Source organism: Vulpes vulpes, chromosome 3, assembly GCF_048418805.1.
Source record: "Vulpes vulpes isolate BD-2025 chromosome 3, VulVul3, whole genome shotgun sequence".
Lineage (NCBI taxonomy): Eukaryota > Metazoa > Chordata > Mammalia > Carnivora > Canidae > Vulpes > Vulpes vulpes.
Genome location: NC_132782.1, coordinates 23,612,300 through 23,627,829, shown reverse-complemented (window position 1 = coordinate 23,627,829; position 15,530 = coordinate 23,612,300). Strand labels below are relative to the sequence as shown.

The 15,530-nt window shown below is 43.2% G+C and overlaps 1 protein-coding gene across 3 annotated transcripts in view; it reads left to right on the top strand.

Moving 5' to 3' along the window:
- The first annotated feature begins 9,466 nt into the window (after window positions 1-9,466).
- SESTD1 (SEC14 and spectrin domain containing 1) overlaps window positions 9,467-15,530 on the top strand; it is a 129,095-nt gene continuing 123,031 nt past the window's right edge. Inside the window, exon 1 of one of the 3 annotated variants that reach the window (XM_072752070.1) lies at window positions 9,467-9,647. The gene's annotated coding sequence lies outside the window, so the exon portion shown is untranslated. The remainder of the gene's footprint in view (window positions 9,648-15,530) is intronic. The other 2 variants (XR_012000342.1, XM_072752072.1) reach the window with 2 other exon arrangements.

The following is a 15,530-nucleotide window of genomic DNA, read 5'->3' as shown; positions in this document are numbered from 1 at the left end:
GTGTGGTTAGGGCCGCCTCGGACTGGATGCAATGGGACTTCTACTGAGCTTCCATTCAGCCGCTGGAGTCACAGACAAGTTTCACACCCCTCTCCAGAGTAGCTGGACACAGTGACCCGGTGGAGGGAGCGTGACAATGGGTGGAGATTATTTTTCAATGTGGTTTGTCCCTGTTTTGTTCAAGAACATAGGATTAAAAAAAAAAATGTAGATAAACAAGAGAGCCGTTTCTGACCACAAGAGAATTGAAGCTAGGAGGGACGACTTTGTCTCTGGCCTCAGATTTTAGAGTCTAGAGCTGAACACATTGCTTGATCGGCTGAGGTAAATGTTCTTGACCTTTGTATTCAGGCTGATGACTGGAACACATTAGAAAAACAAAGTAAACCTTATGACTTGGACCGAGCTTGTTTTTAACATTCTTTTCTGTCTTACTAATAACTAGGACCTAGCCCCATATTGAAATACCAAGTAACAGAAACTAAAGAACCTTCTCTGTAACTTCCCTAATACTCTTTAAATGAGACCCTATTTCACTATGCTGATTGAATTTGGCAATCAAGTGCTTTTGCCTCTTCAGCTTTGAATAAAATAATTATAGATCTAAATTTTTTAGACTTATAATGCAAGTAATAAGTAAAAATGTTCTGATCAAGCAAAATTGTGTTTTCCTACCATAATCATGAATAAACTGAAGGATTTTTCTAGGCTAGGGTTTTGTTTTGCCTTTTTAAAGATTTTATTTATTTATTCATGAGAGACAGAGAGAGAGAGAGGCAGAGACACAGGCAGGGGGAGAAGCAGGCTCCCCACCGGGAACCCCAAGTGGGACTCAATCCCAGGCTCCAGGGATCAAACCTGAGCCAAAGATGCTCAACCACTGAGCCACCCAGGTTACCTTAGGCTAGGGTTTTAAAGAAGCATCAACAAGCCAGAAAAAGGGTACTTGAGTATAGGTTTTTAACATAAAATGAGGAGGCTACAAGTAATTTTTTTACATTACAATTTTAATATATTTTTAAAGATTTTATTTTGTTTATTTATGAAGACACAGAGAGAGAGGCAGAGTCACAGGCAGAGGGAGAAGTAGGCTCCCCTTGGGGAGCCCAGTGCAAGACTCGATCCCAGGACCCTGGTAGTATGACCTGAGCCAACGGTAGACACTCAACCCCTGAGCCACCCAGGCATCCCTTCCAATTCTAATATTTGAGTAGGTAATAAAAAATTTCATAAAAATCTTCTTTCTAGTGTGAGGTTTAGAGAAGCACACATTTTGCAGTGAATAGCTACAGTTACAGCTGACCTAGTACTCCTGTCTCCCCCTTACCTGGGAATGTGCCTGTCTCCTTAGCAGGAAACTTCCTCCCATGAAGGGAGCTGCCAGGTATGATACCCAGCCTTCTACCCCACAGACCAAACTTGTTCTACTGTTCACAGTGTTTGAACATTCATTTCACCAAAAATATTGGCCACTCCTGATATTTTTCTACATGAAGTATCTGTCAGCTGGAAGATGTACACCCAGTACTACCTGGAACTCTTCTCCACCTAGCCTAAAACAGACTGGGGATTTGCTGCTGGACAGATTGAAGGCAAGTCACAGAGAAACAGGTTTCACAGAAGAGGCTGAGGAAGATGCTGACTTTGCTTGGGTCTCTGCTCTGGTCTCTGAGGTCCCCACGTTGCCAAGTAACTGGGGAGACCCCCTGGGGTCCTGAGGCCTCCACCCAGCCCGGCAGAAGGTTCTTGGTCTTATCATGAGAAAGAATTCAAGGACAGACACACAACGCAGCAGACAAGTGACACAGATGGGAAAGTTTATTAAAGCAAAAGTGCACTTTGAAGATGTGAGAGCTGCAGGCCCTGGGGGTCGGGATTCTATCTCTTACTGAAGGTTGTTAATTAGTGGATGGAATATTCATTACTTGGGGCTGGGGTTTCTCAGAAGCAAGATTTCCATTCCTTTTCTTCCTTATTGGTCAGGGGTTCCTGTCAGGGCACCCACCAACTTGGGCCTGTCTGGTTTGGTCTGGCTTCTTGTGGAGTGCTGCCAGGGTAGGTCTGACTTTCCCGACAGCTGGCCAAGACTTCCTCAGTGCTGCCTCCAGGTATCCTGTTCGAACCTAATTAACTGCCTACTTGGACACTCACAAATGCAATTCTTCCTTTAGTGCACTTGAACTACCTCACTATTATTCCAGACAACCCACAGTATTGTTCCAGAAAAATCCATGACCACTTCATCTCAATCCAGTTAAAAATGGCTTTGATACTTGGAACCAAAGGGTTCTGACTCAAGAACACCTTATTGGAGAATATAACAGAGTGGCATTTAATGGTACTTATTGGAAGAAAATTTATTGGAGAGAACTATAAAAATTGGCATAGTCAATTTACTTTGTTCTATTATGTAATGTATTGTATGTTGCCAGAAGCATCTAAAACAATTTACCTGAGCAATTTCCTTTTAACTCGTCTCCTTTTGCTAATCGCTATTACAAAATTTACATTAATTAAGAGGGACAGTAAATTGCTGAAAATAGAACCTTTCCTTAGCCTGAAACTTTATTTCATTTTCTGTTATTTCTAATAGTTTTAAAGCACTACTGATGTTTAAGAGATAAACTTGTGCTATGTCTAAACTATGCACCACATCTATTTACACAGACAGATGATCCTGCAAATATTCAAATGCTTTCAGTTTATACAAACTACTCTAGGTCAGGAGGCCTAAATTAGTTTTTGATGTTTTGTTAATGAACTCTAGAGTCAGGTATGTTGTTTAACTTCTCCAAGTCATAGGAAAATGAAGATGTTGGAATAGGTGGGGGTCTCTTCCAGCTTTAAAACTTTATGGCTCAGGCAGCCTGGGTGGTTCAGTGGTTTAGCGCCGCCTTCAGCCTAGGGCATGATCCTGGAGACCCAGGATTGAGTCCCACGTCAGGTTCCCTGCATGGAGCCTGCTTCTCCCTCTACCTGTGTCTCTGCCCCTCTCTCCCTCTCTGTGTGTCTCTCATGAATAAATAAATAAAAATCTTAAAAAAAAAAAAAACTTTATGACTCGACAACTAGAAAAAGAAGTCAGTTTTGTTAGGAAAGGCATTTGCTGATTTTACAAAAAAGTCAAATGCTACTTTTCACTCTTTGGCCTGTTTACCAAACACATTTTGTGAAAGTGTAACTGGGGAAAAAGAAAAACCTACCTGACACAAGGGAATGCAAACTATGTTGGCTTTTGAAGAAGTTCTGTTGTATAAAGGACTCCAAACACATTGGCCTAGATAATGAACTAACAGGTGGTCAAAATCAACAACAGCAACCACCTTTAAAAATGTTATTTATATAACTTTGGGACCATGAAAGTATATTAAAAACAAAACCTAAAACAGGTCTTTTTAACTTCCTTAATGAAAGAGAAATTCTGAGCTTTAAATTATGTCAAATGTAAAAACTGATAAATTGAATACTCAGTATTTTTGAAATAAAATTATTAGATATTTTTCTTAAAAATTCAATAATATATTAAATATACATTCCTAAAACAAATGTTATACACCTTCAGATTTTAAAATACAATATTTTGGCAATTTTTCAAATGCTGATATTGAAATGTTAAAGAAATACCCCCAAATTTCCATTTTTGTTCTGCCCCTAAAGGTAAGAGTTGCAGCATGAAGCATAGTAACCCAGTGCTACGGTTTCAGCACCACCATCTCTTAGCTTTGTGACTGTGGTAATATGTTGGGCAATTTTGGATTGCAAGATACAGAAACCCAAACAGGTGCCCTCAGGGAATAGGGTTGGGATTTGGTTCTTGTTCTTTTGGTTTTGTAAAGAACACATATGCAAATTAGAAAAACTGCAATCTCATCCATGGATATCAGCTTTCCCAGGAATACCAGAAAAGCTGAACAAGGAAGCTTCCTAGGAGAAAAGGGATGCACACTTGGTTGGGTTTTCTGGAACAGAATTTGAAGAGTGTTCAGAACCCAAGGCATCAGTTGGTAGACATTTCTTTTGAGCAGAGGTTCCCATTCTGCTAAACATCCCAGTCATGTGGGAAGTGTTTATTTATTTTTTAAGATTTTATTTATTTGAGACAGAAAGAGAAAAAGAGAGAGAGAGAGAGAGAGAGCACGAGCGAGCAGGACCCCAGTGGGGTGGATTGTTTTTAACAACAAAGTGATCAGGACACTGCCCCATATGGACTAGACCAAAGACTTTGCTGATGGTGTCTCCCTCTCTCTATCACTATCCATATTTTAAAAAAAAATAAATTCTACACCACATGTGGGGCTTGAATTCACACCCGGGGATCAAGAGTCACATGCTCTATGGACTAAGCCAGCCAGGCAACCCACACAATCTGTATATTTTTGTTTTGTTTTTGGGGTTTTTTCGTGTTGTTTTGTTTTAGATTTTGTTTTTGTTTTTGATTTTAGTTTTCACGCAATCTGTATTTTTACAAATTAGTTTTAGAGGTAGAATTTATTGATTCATCAGTTGCATAAAACATTCAGTGCTCATTGCATGAAGTGCCCTCCCTTAATGTCCATCACCCAATTATCCCTTCCCCCCACTCACCTCCCCTCCAGCCACCCTCATTTTTTAAAAATACTCCCTCCGGGGGCACCTGGGTGGTTCAGTCAGTTAAGCATCTACCTTCAGCTCAGGTCATGATCCCCTGAGTCCTGGGATGGAGTCCTACGCAGGGCTCCTTGCTGAGCAGGGAGACTGTTTGCCCCTCTCCCTCTCTCTCTGTCCCTGCTCGTGCCCTTTCTCTCACTCGCTCTCTCTCAAATAAATAAAATCTCAAAAAAAAAAAAATCTTCCACAAGGATTTTGAATGCCTTGCTCTATGCATTGCCTGGTTTTGCTATTCTTTCATTGTCTGCTTCGTGATCAGCCCACTACCAGTTGCTTCCCTCAGCTTCACCTGTATATGTCTTCTTTATCACAGGGTCAGTGCTTCATGTCCTTTAAGCCTTAGCTCAAATACTACAGTCTCAGTGAAGCCTTTCCTATTCCCAGGATTAAGAGTGATACCCGACCCTTTACATGTCCTAGTCCCCTTTCCTGTTTTATCCAACACTTATCACTTTCTAATATACTCTTTGATTTATTTATTGTGTGTATTGCCTGTCCCATCCAGCAGATTGCAAGATCTAAGAGGCAGAATTTTTATGTAATTTATCCATACTGTATACCTGGCATCTAGACCAGAGACACTTAATAAATATTTGTTGGATACATGAGTTGAATGTGTAGTGAATAGATGTTTTCTGTTTATTTTATTTCTTAAAGATTTTATTTATTTATTCATGAGAGACCCACACAGAGAGGCAGAAACACAGGCAAAGGGAGAAGCAGGCTCCCTGCGGGGAGCCGGAGGCGGGACTCCATCCCAGGACCCCGGATCACTCCCTGAGCTGAAGGCAGACGCTCAACCACTGAGCCACCCAGGTGCCCTGGGATGTTTTGTGTTTAGTCATTGGCTGACATTGCTCTGTCAGGACCCTACTCACCAGTGGGCACTCACCCTACTCTGTGTCTCCTTTTGGATTTAGTTGGTCTGATTGGACCAGCTTTTTTGGGTTGATTTTTTTTCTCCTCTAGGTCATTTTTGAATGGGTGTGCCCCAGCTGTTTATGGGTCAGGAGTAATCAGCAGTGATTCAGGATTACACAGGCAACTGGTCTGCCTGCGGCCTCCCTGCCAGCAGGGGCTGTGGGTGGGGCACTTTCTCCAAGAAGCCAATTTTGGTGCAGACTGACTGTTCAGCAAATTACCTAAGCCTGCTGAGCTTTAGTGGGATGAGGCCTTGGTCTGCCTTTCCTCAGTGAATTCTTTAGAAGTTCCAGTGAATAATGTGTGGGAAATACACGCACATGAAAGGTGTTTGTGAAGCAGGAGAGCTAGGTTCTTGTCTCACAGAGTTGAAGAAGGAAACACGTGGACACAGGAGAATGAGTAAAGCGATAGAAGTTTATTAAGCAAGAAAACAGAAAAAGCTCTCAAGAGTGAGAGGAGTCCTGATAGTGTTGCCGATGTAGGCCCCACCGACAGTCTTTTATTTAGAACTGGCCAAGAAACCTGTGGCCTTATCATTCTAGTGTTGTCTTGGCTTGAGTAAGGACTGCTGATAACATCTTTAATGGCTTGCTTCTTTTTAGGGTCTGGTTATTCTTTGTTGGTCACAGGTGACTGTCATAAAAAAAGATCCCCTCACCTCCAGCAAGGTGGTCTGGTTTGTTCTCTTATCTCTGGTTTCCTTACACCTTAGCATTTGGGGGATTTCCGTGAGCCTGATCACCTAGCCCCGCCTGTCCCTTACTCATTCTCAACTTTCATTTATTATAAAAATAAAAGAAGATGAGTATGAAAAGTTATTTTAGATGACACTTAAATGTGGCTTTTAATAAAAAACCTGAGGGAAATTGTAGGGGAGAAATGAGGAATTTGGGAATTTGTGGCTTAAGAGTGTCTTTGGGATTTTTTTGTCCCCTTCACTGAATATATATATTTTTTAATGTTATTCTCCTTTCACTAATTTCTATTTTGGCAGGGGCTCCTTGTACATAACTTCCAAAGTGATATTTAAGGGGAGCACATGCAAAGATCTGCATTCAGTCTTCAAAAACAAAATGCACAAATTCAGGGTGAAGGAGAAATGCTTTTATAGCTATATATGTGTTAAAGACTTCTAAGAGATTTGGGGATGTTTTTGTTTTTAGTTGGCAAAAACATGATATTTATGAACAGTGTGCTATAATAGAAAAATGTTATTGTGGTATCAAACTGGATTTTGAAATATCCATAAAACTGTAGACAATTGTACTTTACTGGTACTCTCTTCATACCTGGATTATTGGACTCAAATGTTCCAGATGCCACATTTTAAGAGGCACTAGGGTATGTTTAGATGAGAATGCGTGGAGGAGATGCCAGGAGCATGAGAGGGAAGCATAGTTTGGGAAGTCATGTGCTAGGGTTGCTGGCTTCAAACATTTAAAAGGCTATGTATGGAATGGTAATGGGACTGTTCTGTACTCAGTACAAGGTACTAGATTCAGATTCACTGGCCACTTTAATACACATTGTATTCATATTTATAATATGTTTTCCCCTTTTACTGCCGAACAAACTCATCCTTGGAGTTGTTTTGTGCTAGTCCAAGTTCATACAGTTAGGAAGTTATATAACTGGGTTTACACCACTTTGGAACTTAAATCCAGTAGTGTTTCCTACCAATACTCATAGCTACCTACAAATTTATAAGGAGACACATTTCAGCTCAGTGTAAAGACTAGAAACACTGTCCAAAGATGAATCCTGCTGTGAAGTAGTGAGTGGTTCCCTATCACTTGGAGTTCAAGCATATGCTGGACAGCTACTTTGCAAGGATTTGGTCATCCCTCAATTTATACATACACTATTTAAGAAGGATATGCTTACCTTAATAACAAAATGTTAAAAATTAAGGCTAATCATAGAGCCAAAGGAATGTTATAAGAGAGGCCTAGTGAGTTTAAGTGATTGAACTATGTTCATTAATTTAGTAGTTATTGGCAAAAATGGTGCCCAAACTTCATTCTCTGGATTTACAACCTAATGTTTATTTATTTATTTATTTTTTTTCTGTTACAGCAGCTATCCCTTATCTATTAACTAGGTAATACAGTGTGGAACTAGAGGGTATGGAAAGAGGAAGGGCAGAGATGTGTGGGAATTATTGTAATGGATTGTTTGGCATGCTCTTGCTTTATTAAAATAAGGAAAGAACGTGAGCGCGATAGTAGGAGAGGGTTTTAAATGATAAGTAGAGAATGCCACCTAGTAAAGGAAGAACAGAATACCGTGGAAGGTTAAGAAAGGCAGGGACTGGATTGCACTGTATTTCTCTCCTGATGAGAAGATGCTCAGCATCTATTTGCTGGAATGAATGACGTCAAACTGCAACAAATATTTAAAGGGAAACTTCCTGGTGCTGAGCACTGTGCTGTGTCTGGGAACCAAAAAATGAATGAGACAAAAATATATATCCTTTCAAGGAACGCAGGCTTGTGACAAAAGACCCTCCAAGCAAAGCAATGGGAAAAAAGAAAAAAAGTACTAAGGATAGTCATAGGAAAGAGAGAAAAGATTCCGTGAAGTCATAAAGGGAAGAGTATTTAATCCAGTGCAAATGCATAGGGTGAGCATGTGGGTGTGGAGAAAAGAGGGGGATGTCAGGAAAGATTCCAAGGAGCAAATGATGCATTTATCATCTTAAAGGATAGTAGGAATCCTGGTTAAATGAGGGGTGGATTTCAGACGGGTGGGAAAATGGAGGGAGATACTGAGACACAGTCTGTTGCATTTGTGTGTGAAATGTGATGGGAGTCAGAGCTGGCGCTCAAGAGGTCTGGGGATCAGGTCATAAGTGGCCTTGTATACCATGGTGATTCGCTTGGACCTCGTCGTCCAGGTGGACAGCCCTGGGAGAATTTTAAAGAGGGATGCTCAAAAAAAAAAATAAATAAATAAAGAGGGATGCTCTGTGGTTTTGGAGCCTTCTCGGACAGTCCCCTCGGACAGAAGCAGACGTGCAATCAGAGAGCCTCGCCCTAGAGTGAGGGGTAAAGAGGTTGATGGAGTGGAAACAGATCAGTGGTTACAGAATTAAGAGAAGACTTCATCCACCGGATTTCAAATCAGAGCACTTTACTGGGGGGAGAGATTTGGTTCTAGTTGTTGGAACGACAAGATTTTATCAATGGAATTAGGTGCTCAAGTGAGCGATAGGGAAGGCCTGGGATTGGGACTCTATGGCCGGGCCCCCCGAGCTTGTGTGCCTTAGCTGATGACTCCCTTGAACTGAGTTCAGGAAACGAAGATGGTTTGCGCAATAAAATCACAAGAACGAGGACTCCGAGGTCGGTACTTTTGGTAGAAAAATAACTAGGGATGCTGAAGGTGGGGAAGCGGCCAGGATCAGGAGGGCCACCTGCGAATACACTGTGGACTGCCCAGTGGAGAGATCCCCGAAAGGAAACCAACTGCCCTCATCCATCCCATTCCCTACCCACCCCCGCCCCCGCGCCCCAGAGGCCTTCATTTCTCAGACTCGGGTGGGGGTGGGGGTGGGGGGAGGTGTCAGAATTTTGAAACTCTTGGGGACCACGTATTTGAGGCTGAGGACAGATTAGACCCACGGCTGGCAGCCGCCCAGTAGCCGAGCGTGTGCTCGAGCCCGCCGTTCGGGACTCGGGGGGCAGCGCCCCGGGTCTCCCGCGGCGATGCGCGGTTCCCGGGTCCCCGGAGTGGGGCGGGGGATGCGCTCGCCGCCAGCGCCTCGCCCCGCCCCTCCGCGGCCCCGCCCCCAGCAGGCCCCGCCCCTCGCGCCGAGGCCCCGCCCCCTCCCCGCGCCGGGCGGGGTCGCCGCGCAGCCGCCGCTGGAGCGCGCGCGGGGTCGGGCCGCGGGTGCGGGGAGGTCGCCGGGCCGCCGCCTGACGCTCCGCGGGGCCGGGCCGCGCTCCGCCGCCGCCCCGCCCCCGGCCCGCCTTCCTCCCGCCTCGCCGTCCGCCTGGGTCCGCGCCTCGCTCGCGTCCCCGCGTCCTCCCCGCCGAGCCGAGCCCGGAGGCGGCGGCCGTCCGCAGCGCCAGCCGGTGAGTGTGGCCGCCGCGCGGCCCAGGCGGCCCGGGCGGGAGGAGCGCGCAGGCCCGGGGCCGGGGGCGAGCGCGGGCGGCGGGGGCGGCGGGGGCGGCGCGGGGCGGGGGCGGGGGGCGCGCGGCTGAGGGAGGGGCGCCCCGCCGCCGCCCCCGCCGCCTCAGACAAAGCGCCGGAGGTGGGAGCCCCGCGGGCGGCCTCCGTCCGCGCGCCGCCGCCGCCCCCCCGCCCGCGCCCGGGTTCGTTTTGGGGTGAAGGGGACCCGCCGGCTGCAACAGGTCAGGGCGTCCGTCCCGGTTTCGCGGCGGGTCTCGCCCTCCGGGCCCGGGCCCCCGCCGGCGGCCGCCTCCTTTGTGTGGCCGCCTCCCCGGGGCCTGCGGGCTGCGCCTCCCTCAGGCCTCCGGAGGGGTCACCGAGGCGCGGAGGACGGGGGCCCGCGCGCGGGTCCCGGGCGTCGGGCAGGCTGCCGCGGGGAGACGCCGCAGCCCGGCGGGCTCGCGGGGGCGCGGCCGGGCCTCGACGCCGCTCTGACGAGCCGAGGGTTTTCCTCGGTGCTTTGACATCTTTGTCCCCTAGGCCGACATCACCCCAGAAGTTGGAAGCGCCGTTGAGGGGACGGGCCCCGTGGCCGCTGCGGGACGGGTCAGCCTCTTGGGTGCACAGTCTGTCCGTGCCAGGTGTGCCCACCACCCGGCCTGGCGTGCCTAGGTTGGCAAACTCCCGAACTAAAAATGCCCCTCAGAAAAAAATAAGATAAAAAAAAAAATAAAATTGCCTCTCAGAATGTCCCCATTTAGGAAAATATTTATCACTTCTTTTCTTGCACATTTTGTCCGTGCCAGGTGTGCCCACGACACGTCCTGGCGTAGGTTGGCAAACTCCCAAATGAAAACTGCCACTCAGGAAAAAAAAAAAAAATTTGCCACTCAGAATATCCCCATTTAGGAAAATATTTATCACCTCTTTTTTGCACATTTTGTCCGTGCCAGGTGTGCCCACGACACGTCCTGGCGTAGGTTGGCAAACTCCCAAATGAAAACTGCCACTCAGGAAAAAATAAATAAATAAAATTGCCACACAGAGTATCCCCATTTTGGAGAATATTCATCCATAATGGTTTTCTTTGGCATGATTTCGGGCTTTTTAGGTGTGAAGAACTGTTCCCCCCCCCCCCCCCTCCAAGGAAGAATACGCAATAAAGAACAATTTATTTGTTCTTTATTTGCGTACCTTGGTCATGCTGTTACCTCGCTGGTTTCATTGCTATTGCTATTTTAGTATAACAATACTAAATGGAAGGAAAATACCTTACTTTTGCTTTGAGCAATAAAATGCTTCTTTGTTCTAGAACCAGGAAGCTTTTATACATCATACTTTCTGTGGACAAAAGTTGGTGACTGTCTTTATCCCGTGACTCAATACATGAAAAGATTCCCAAATGGGTTTAGAAAGTATGACACGACTCTATAGATGGTTTTTCTGTCCCCAGCTCCAGGAAATCATTTTGCCATTTATTTATTCAAGCAGTCTAGACTAAATTTAATCTGAAAATTTGGGCCTTGCTGTATACATTCCCCAACATTAGGGAATGAATCAATCACATGTAAAGAGTTTGCTAAGCATTTTAACCCCTGAGAATAATAATAGGAAAGAGTAATTGGTGGACATTAGGAGCTGGTGATGGATTTAGCAAAGTGACAGCAGATCGGAACAGGGAAGGTGGAAGAGGTCGCAGAGTTCCGTGTGCTTGGATTTTAGTTGATCGATGGGCACGGGCATATCTAAAAAAGTAAATGTCCACTAATTAAAAAAGCAGAAAAGATTGTTACCTTCTGACCATTTTTCTTTTTTCTTTTTTTTTAATTTTTTTTTCAGGGTACTCTGTAAAGACTTCTTGAAGCTCTTTCTACTCCCTGAAAACAAACTTGCAACTCATAGGGACTTTTCTTTTGAAGAAATAAAATTACACAAATTAATCTGATCCGTAGAAAGTTTCTCTAACATGATTAGTAGTTTTACTTTACCAAAACTGCCATTCACCTGTGTAACATCTAACTTCAAAGAGCTTTCATAGCTGTTAAGAGCTACAGGAACAGCCTCTTGAGAAAAGTAGCTTATTGACTAATGAAAAGGAGCAGACACTTAAATTTCCATTACAGTTTTTCTTTCGTTGAGCTGTAACTCATATACCGTAGAATTCATTCTTATTATACGCATACAATTCAGTGGTTTTACTATGTTTCCAAAGTAGTGCAAACGTCATCACCAGTTAAAGAATAATTTTATCATGCCGTAAAGAAACCCCCATACCCATTAACTGTCACTCTTCTCCCCCTCCCCCCACACGTGGCAATGATTGGTCTCTTTTCTCTCTAGAGATTTGCCTCTTCTGGACATTTCATATAAACAGAATCATATAAATACGTGGCCATTTGTGTCTTTTACTTAGCATAGTAGTTTTAGGGTTCATCCATATTAATGTATGTATCACTACTTCATTCCTTTTTATGGCTGAATAATCTTTTTTGTATGGATATGCCACATTTTGATTATCCTTTCATCAGTTGATGGACATTTGGGTTCGTTCCACTTTCTAGCTATTATGAGTAATGCTGCTATGAACACTCATTTACAAGTTTTCATGTGGATATGTTTTCAGTTCTCTTGGGTGTATATTTAGATGTGATATTGCTGGATCATATGATAACTCTGTTTAACTTCTTGAGGAATTATCAAACTATTTTCCATAGCTGCTGTAGCATTTGACCTTTCCACTAGCAAAGTATGAGGGTTCCATTTTCTCCAGTACTTGTTAATACTGTCTTTTTGATGATAGCCATCCTAGTGAGTGTGAAGTGGTATCTCATTGTGGTTTGCATTTACATTTCTCCAACGGCTAATGATATTGCTAATGATATTGAGTATCTTTCACGTTCTTAATGGTCTTTTATCTTCTTTAGGAAAATGTGTAATTTATAATAGTTTCTAACTTTATGTTTTCACATGTATTTTCTGATTTTATCTTTGGAATAGTTCTATAAGAAAGGTTTATCCCTGTTTTATTGCTGGGAAGCTTAGGTGCAAAGAGGTTAAATAATTTGCCTGTTTTTTAATCTTACAGAGTTAGTAGGAAGGTTTGGAGGTAAACTCAGGTCTTTAACTCTGCTTTCTGCATCCTCTCCACCCCATCAGTCATACAGAAGTTAAATTGTGTTTGCAAATTTGCTTGGCTAATCATTGACAAAGTGGGGGAAAATAAAAAGCAAACCAAACAACAAAAAGCAGGTGGTCATACTGCTTCATATTTACCAGATTTTGTTATTCTTTTTGAAATAATTCTTTGTTTTCTCCTATCCTAATAAGGTAGATATGATTTCCATATTTCCTATAGGGAAGCAGTCAGAAGGATTAAACCTAGTAACATAGCTTCTTGGTGGCTAATCATTAGCATAGCTAATCCTAGAACCCACTCCTCACTGAGACATTGTGTTGTATATTACCCTGCAGCTTCCAGATTCTCTATTTTCCCACTAGTTTATTCCCTTTATCTTAAGATAATTGAATAATTTCGGATTTTCATAAGTAGTAAAATTCTGGATTAAACTGGATTGATTTTTTTTTTTTAAGATTTATTTGAGAGAGAAAGCATGAGAGACGGCGCGAGTACAAGCAGAGGAAGAGACAGAAGGAGAAGTAGACTCCTGTTGAGCAGGGAGCCTGAGCACTCCGGATTCCATCCCAGGAGTCTGGGATTCATGACCTGAGCTAAAGGCAGATGCTTAACCAACTGAGCCACTTAGGCGCCCTTAACTTTTATTTTTGAGCAGGGCAGTTTGCCAGTTTCATTTTAAAGTGTAGGATTACTAAGGTCCATATTTCAGTTTTTATGTGGCACTCTGTATCAGACATAGGTGTGCAAAATTATCAGCTCCTTAGAGGGTAGGTAGAGGCTGTATGTTAATTCATCTTTGCATTCCATTGTCCAATGTAGCTATGTCCAGCACTGTGACTACAAATGAATTTTTTTAACAACCCTACCCCCCTGAAAAAAGACCAGTAAAAAATTATCTGGCACTCCTTTATAGAATAAAGGTAGTACAGATTCTGAAAAAAGAAAATATTTCTTACCTCTGACACATGACTTAAAAAATAATAAATGATAAAAATTAGTCCTTGATTTAAAATTCAACACCATATCTTATGGAAGGAAGTAACTGTTGTTCCATCCTGGATTTAAAAAATCAGGCCCTAGATGGGGCCCCTGGATGGCACAGTCAGTTAAGTGTCCAGCTCCTGGTTTCGGCTCCAGTCATGATCCTCAGGGTCCTGAGATCCAGCCCTGTGTTGGGTTCTGTGCTCCGGTGCTTAAGACTCTCTCCCTATCCCTCTGCATCTCCCTTTGTGAGAGTATGCTCTTTCTCTCCCGTTCTCTCAAGTAAATAAGTTAATCTTTGAAAAGAGGGTCTCTAGAAATCTGGCTGTCTCAGTAGAGCATGTGACTCTTGATCTCGGGGTGGTGCATTCAAGCCCCATTTGGGGGTAGATTTAAAAAGGGTTCTAAGTAGCTGGTGGCTCGCACAGGTACTTACTAAAACTCAGTGCCAGTATGTAGGAGCTGCACCCTGAATGTTTGTTAATGTCCAATGAGTGAATAAAGGAATTAGTTTTCATTGTAACAAGTAGAGGAGAATACATGGGAGTATTTAAGCTGTGCTTTTCATTTGTATATTTTAATGCAAACATGATACATGTTCATTATAAGAATTCAAATAATATGTGGGTATATTCAATAAAAGCTGAAAATCTCCCTTTACTTCTCGTCCTTTCCCCTCACCCCCAAGATCATTCCTGTCCCAGGTAACCATTTTTAACAGTTTAGGGTTTACATTTCCACCTGTATCTTTGATTTATGTGTATGTATAAATATGCACTTATATATCCATCCATACTTACTTACATATACTCAATGGTTTTTCCTTTACAAATGGAGTTATACTACATATTTCTTTAGTTTTTAACTTAAAATATGTTAAGGTTTTTGCATTTATGGTCACAAATGATACATACAATATTACTATTGCCTCATTTTGGTGTCAGGATTAAGCCAATGTATAAGAGTGAATTGGGAACCTCTCCCCCCTCCCCCCCCCCCGTGTTCTAGGGTAGTATAAAAATGTCTGCCTTGTAAGCATTTAAATTTATTAGATATTCCCTGATAACCTTGGGGGAGGGAAGAGATCTGAGTCAACCTTTTAAGTTTTTCCTGTTTTTATTCTGTCAAGTTTTGCTTCTTATTTTCTATTACATTTTTGGTGAAAGAATCCTTCCACATACATACTTCCCTTCTCCCAGTTCTGATGAGTAAGTCGAGAAAAGCAAATGATTAGTTGGATTAATGGATGCAGGAGTATATGTACTTTTCTCTTAGAGTGATCCAGGGTAAAGCCCTATGCTTATTACTTGCATTACTTTAAACAAGTCACTTATCCTCTTCAAACTTTTGTTTTCTTATCTGTGAAATGGTAATAATCCTACCTCATAGGAGTCTTGGAAGTATTAAATGAGATATGAGCTCATTTGTGGAAAGCCTCAGTAGCTGTATCTAATAAAAATTTACAGATCTATAATACTAAACTGTAACATGCTATACAAATGTGAATTTGTCACTGTAGTTATCATAAATAGTTTTAGCCAGTCAAGAACAGATTTAAGGAGAAGAAATGGTGGAGCCGGGGATGGTTTCCACTAATTAGAAGGATCTAGGGGCACCTGGGTGGCTCAGTTGGTTAAGCCTCGACTCTTGGTTTCTGCTCAGGTCATGATCAGGGTCCTGGGAACAAGCCTTACAAAGGGTGGGCGGACTCAGCAGGGAGTCTGCTTGA